We start from the raw sequence: 6,000 nt of genomic DNA, 5'->3' as shown, positions 1-6,000 counted from the left end.
ATTAGGAGGCAAGGGAGGAAAGGAGCTTTGGGGGCTGTACTTTTGGCTTGATCTTGATAAAATCAGCCCCGTCGACAATTCAGGGGCTTATTTTGTAAAAACTGTCTTGGAAACACTGCGAGACTGATCAGAGAAGGTCCCAGCAGACAGGTGACCGTAGGAGGCTTCAGAAGCCACTGCTCCTGATGGAAATGTCTTCTCTCAAGATGCCGGCATTTGCTTGAAGGCCTCTGCTTTGAAAGTTCACTGGTTCTCTCCAGCCTCGACCTCTGCCCTTGGACCCTCATCCCCTCCAACCCATACCCAGGGTGAGGCAGGGCTTGGGGATTCTCTCCCAGATGGCCTGGAGGGCATGGACATGGCGAGTGACTGATGACGTCTCAGACGGGGACACCAGGATTTGTCTGCAGTCCTCATCAGCAAAGGGCTGCCTGCTCTGAGAAGGTCATTGGGCCCTGAACATGCTTAATCTTACTGTTCCCCAGTATGAACTTCTTGGGAGACAAAACCCAATGGAAGTGCATTAACTGCTGGTTCGGGGCAGGATCCCTATCCTTAGGCCCTTGGGAAGGGGTCCCTTGGTACAGAGTCTATTCTCTTGAGGAGAGGGGGCTGACTCTGGGGCCCTAAAGTGCAAAAAAGACCTAATTCTGATCCTCTTTTCCTCATACTTTTTTCTGGAAAAGCCCACATTTTCAGTCTTTTTTCTGAAAAACATTTCATTTTTCCTCCCTACTCATTTTAAATCTTGCTTTCTCTCTGGACTGCCCCCAAATGCCCCTTTCTTTATTCCTACTGATACTGAAAGCAGCCTCATTTCCCTCATCCTGCAGTAGCTTCCTTCCAGTGCTGCATAATGAAGCTCTTGCAGACTTTGAAGTCTTTAGAAAGGGCTCCTGGTGATGACTGGTGCTATTAGTTACTAACCAGATTGTGTGGAGAGAAGGGATGATGTGTGAGGAAGCAGAAAGCTGTGTGAAACTTCCAAGTCTTGGCAAAGCCCCTGGAGCTCTCCATGGTCCCGAGATTGTTCACATGAAAGCTAGCTTCAACAGCATTTCCTGAATCCCAGGCATTCTGGCAGGAGTTGGGTTAAAAAAACAAAACAAAACATAAAGAACACGGGAGAAGAGCACTAGGGTTCAGGGAGGAAAGTCAAGGATTCCAAGAAGAGGAGAAAGCAGCGGAGTCTGGGGCACCTTCAGGTGCATAGAAGGGATCCAAGAAAGGCAGGTGGGAGGCAGAGTCTGAACTGAGGTAGAAGCCAGAACCATTTCTAACTTATCTTAGAGGCTACAGGGAGCCAGTGAGCATCTTAGCAGGGTAGTGACCCACTCATTTTCGGAAGGTCCATCTGGCAGCTGTGTGAGGGTAGTTTTGAATGAAGGTGACTGGATGTAGGGTTTTTATCAACACTTAGCATAGGGACCAGCAAACAGTGAGCACCTAATAGATGCTTATTGATTCATTGAGGAAAGAGGAGAGCCAGTACTCTGCAAATCACCAAAAACCTGTGCTTTCCCTGGATAGTAAAACTGTCCCTCAAGCCCGAATGGGCTTCCCTGGCCTAAAAGTGTCTAATCTCATCTTCGACTGCACCTGCTAATGTCCCCCTCAAAATTTTAGACTTGCCCATCTCTATGGAGCGGGCTAGATCAGTCATGGTTTCCTATGTTCTGCAGAGTAGAATATATTGGGCCATCACTTCCAGAACCCAGGACCTTTCCGGAGACACATGCCCAGGCTGACCAACAGTGTCACTCCCCAAAGTGCTGCCTGGACATGTGTCTAAGGGCTCTCTCTCTGCAGAGAGAAGGGATGCAGGGCTGAGATGAGCCTGGCTGCTCTCACTGCTTGCTTTCTGATAAATTGATGAAACTCTGGATGAGTTTACATGGCCAACAGTCTTTAGATTTAGCAGATAAAGTGCCTGACTCTGAAAAGAAGCCTTCTTTTTGCTTCAAATGTAACCCTATGGAAGCAGCTCAGTCCATGTTTATGGACTTATTGTTTGTGCCTGGAATCCCTTGAGATAAGTGGGATTATGGTCAGGACAGGATGTCCCTGAGTCAGGATGCCTTGGTACATATTGTTCATGTAATTTGTCTCCTGCCAGGAAGTAGTCATTGAAATCGGAGCATTTAGTTGTCTTTTCTCTCTGGAGGCTTCTGAGCTCACAGCGTCCATGCTTGCTGGCCAGATCTAAGATCTCCCCAAGCTCCCTGCTTGTTTTGTTCATTTCATACAGATTTATACCGTGGGTTGCATTTAGCCCTTCTTTGTCTAGGACAAGTCAACCTCTCCTACCTTGTCACACATCAACCCCCTTCATCCCCGATGTCACACAGCCTGCTGCAGCTTTGCACAGCCTTGCCCTGTTCCCGCATTGCTCCCTCCCCCCAGTTGCCACCTCTGGTTAGAATGTCAAAGACCCTGACCCCAGACTGCCTGGGCCTTCTGCTGGTCAGTGTGGGTCCTCAAAATGTCTTCATCTCCTTTTCTGTGTACATGTTGTAACCCTCAATAGGATGCAAGTTTTGTTCATTTGCCAGATTTCCCATATGTAATCTCTTTCACCCTTTTTGTCCTTTAATGTCCTCCTATTAATTTGTCCGCGTGCATTGTGCCAAACAGCAGATGTTCTCTCCTTAATGTCAGGGTTTTAGAGAATGGGGAAGAAAAATGTAGACAGGTCAGTCACTATTGTGGTTTTGACACTTACATGATTTTATAAAATTGCCAGTAATTTCTTCTCACTGTTGTTTTCACATGGGGTTTTCCATTCATCCTAAATTCACCTACCCGTCATGCAAAGAGACTCTGCTCCTGTTTCCTTCCCACACACAAACAAGGTCACTCTTCAGAAAAGTATTTTGAAAAAAGGTCATCCATCAAAGTGAGGAAGACTGGAGAATTCTAGAAGAAGGCCAGAGAGGGAAGTTTGGAGGGATGGAGTACACTTTGGCTAAAGCAAGAAAAGGACAGGGGATGGGGACATAATAAAAGGGCACCACGAAGGAAGCATGCTTGAGATTTCACAGAAATGCCATAATGTGACCAGACTGGTGCCTTAGAAGTTCTGGGCAATAACAAGTGTGCTTCTGGTGACTCTCTGCAATCCAACCAAAGACATGACTGTGAGGAGCCAGCCTCCATGATTTGAACCTCTTCCTTGGCTCATACCACCTTTTCCCCAAGCCCAGGTCTGATCATACCACTCCTCAGAGCTTGCCTCCTTCCTCTGTCCTTGCCTTGGAGACATTTCACTCACCACTTCTCTTCACGTGTATTCCAGACAAAGCAGCCTGTTAACTGGTCCTTGACCTGCACATTCCATTTCTCCTCAGAGCATTCATGGAGTCAGGTACCACTTCCTCCAGAGAGCCATCCCTTCTCCCCAAAGTTAAAGCTCTAACCCTTCTTAATGACCTCTAACTGACTCTGCATATATGTTCTATGCTCCCAGTGGAATGCCAATTTCCTAAAGTCAAGATCTGCAGCTTTGGAGTCTCAGTGCCTTGTCCACAGGAAGGGCTTAAAAAGGATTCATCAATTAAATTGAATTACTTGGTAACTTATAATTGGGATTCATAGATCTCTCTTTAACTGTATGGTCTATAATCCTGCTGTAGGAAATATCAAGAAAACTGCCTTCCCACCTGAATCATTAGACACAGAGACACCTAGCTTCTTGAACACTTACAATGACCCCATTGCTTCAGAAGGTAGGACTTCCTGCTTCCATATCCATTTAATTATTAGGAAGCTTCTCTTCATATTGAGCTGAAATCTGCCTCCTTGTATCTTCTAGCCCTTGACCTAATTTTTCCTTTTAAGAGGTACAAAGAATAAATCCATTTTTTCCATCTAAAAATCCTACAGATACTTGGAAATTGCAGTTGGACTGGGAAGATGCCCAGGACTGATTAGTTTCTCCTTTTCTGGACATTACCCCTTAGTGGTACCTGTCTTTCTCGGCTCCTCAGGTGTAACTTTTGATTGATTGATTCAATAGAGGTGTCTGGAACTCTAGTTATTTAGGAATTACAAACTATATATTTGATTAAGTGAATAGTATAGCTGAATCAAAGAGGCATTCTCCCTGATAAAGGTGATAGGACATAAAGCATCTTGGTATTGACATTCATTGGGAATGGGGAGGGTGAAATAGCCCTCTATCATTAGGAAGGTTGTGATAATCTGGAAGGCATCTATAAAAAAGGAATTAGTTGGTGACTTCCCTCAATCCCAAGAAATATAAGGATATTTAGAAGAAACGAGGAGATTTAGTCACGAGAAGAAGAAAAATCTTCGTGGAGACATGCTAGCTATTTCCAAGAATTTAAAGAACTGCCACAAAACCAAGGGAGTTAATTAAACTTGTCCTATTTGGCCAAAGGAAATTGAATTGGGAGATTTGGAGTAAACAATGGTAGGGAAGTAGATTTAAGTTTGAAAACAGTTCTAATAATTGGAATTGTGCCAAAGTGGATGGGCTACTGATGAGCCATTAGTTCCCTGAATCTTTTAGAGAAAACTGGCTGACCACTTACCAGTAATGTAGGGGAGGAATTCCTAGTCTTTGAGGTTCCCAGCTATTCTGATGCACTGTGATTCTTTTAGGGTTTTACTTAGGAACTCTGTTTAACCCATCTTCTATGTCAGTAAACTCTTTAAGTATTTCATTAGAAATATAACTTTGAATATCAGTCCAAATAACCCAAATTTCTTTGTAACTACTTTCAAATGAATCGGTTTCAATACCCAAAGTATCCCAGAGCCTCTAGAGAAGGTTCCTCTGATGTTTCCCCGTCAGAATTCTCTGTCCCTTCATTCTCATTAATTTTTATGGTATATATTCCATTCTTCCAGAAGTTTTTTTTTTCTTTTTTTAGAATGATAAAATTGACAAACCATTAGTAGTTTAGTATAAAGAGAGATTTAGAAGTCATAAACTGGAAAATTTTCAAATGGAAAGGGAGATCCCAACACACAAGGGAAGCAAGAGCCTCCTTAGGAAAGCTTGCATTTTTCTACTGTTCTAGGAAAGTTTGCAGTACTTAGGAATCCCTTCCACATTCTTCTTCATGATCCTGGGGCTCTCTCACGGCCAGACGATCAGCCAGACTCCCTTCCGAGTCTGCTTCTCTGGCAGGGCCATGGAACATATTCAGGATGGATGTAAGCTACGGCTCTGGTGATATTGTGCTCTGGCAGATCCTGCATGTGCCATCTTTAATGCATGGGGCGGAGGGCAACCCTGGCATTTCCATTCTCTCCAAATCTTCTGTTCATAATCAGAGAATGCGAAGCATAATAAGAAACAATCCTACTGACACTGCTCTGCAGAAGGTCACCATGGACCTGCTAATCGCTGAATCTAGGGCTTTTTTCTTATTCTTTTCTTCTCGTTTTCTTGAAGCTTTGGACAAATTAGATTCTGACAATGACCTTCTAACAGGTTGCTGTGCTTTCAGGCCTTTTGTCCTTGAGTGCATTCTAACTAGCAGCTTAGTTGGGCTCATTGTAAGGGCAGCAGGTGCCTCTTGCCTCTCTGTTGCCCTTGACTTCCATTTTATATGTTGTTTCCATGTAGGCTTCTGGAGGTCAGGAATTGCCCTACTTTTTTATGTAATTTGTCTTTTTATTTTTATTTTATTTTTTTAATTGCTTTTTATTTACAAGTTATATGTATGGGTAATTTTACAGCACTGACAATTGCCAAACCTTTTGTTCCAGTTTTTCCCCTCCTTCCCTCCACCCCCTCCCCTAGATGGCAGGATGACCAGTTGATGTTAAATATATTAAAGTATAAATTAGATACGCAATAAATATACATGTCCAAACTGTTATTTTGCTGTACAAAAAGAATCAGACTTTGAAATATTGTACGATTAGCCTGTGAAGGAAATTTTTTAAAAAATGCAAGCAGGCAAAAATATAGGGATTGGGAATTCAATGTAATGGTTCTTAGTCATCTCCCAGAGTTCTTTTGCTGGG

The sequence above is a fragment of the Sarcophilus harrisii genome, chromosome 1 (genome assembly GCF_902635505.1).
Source record: "Sarcophilus harrisii chromosome 1, mSarHar1.11, whole genome shotgun sequence".
In the NCBI taxonomy this organism is placed as follows: domain Eukaryota; kingdom Metazoa; phylum Chordata; class Mammalia; order Dasyuromorphia; family Dasyuridae; genus Sarcophilus; species Sarcophilus harrisii.
Note: the sequence above shows the minus strand (reverse complement) of the source record.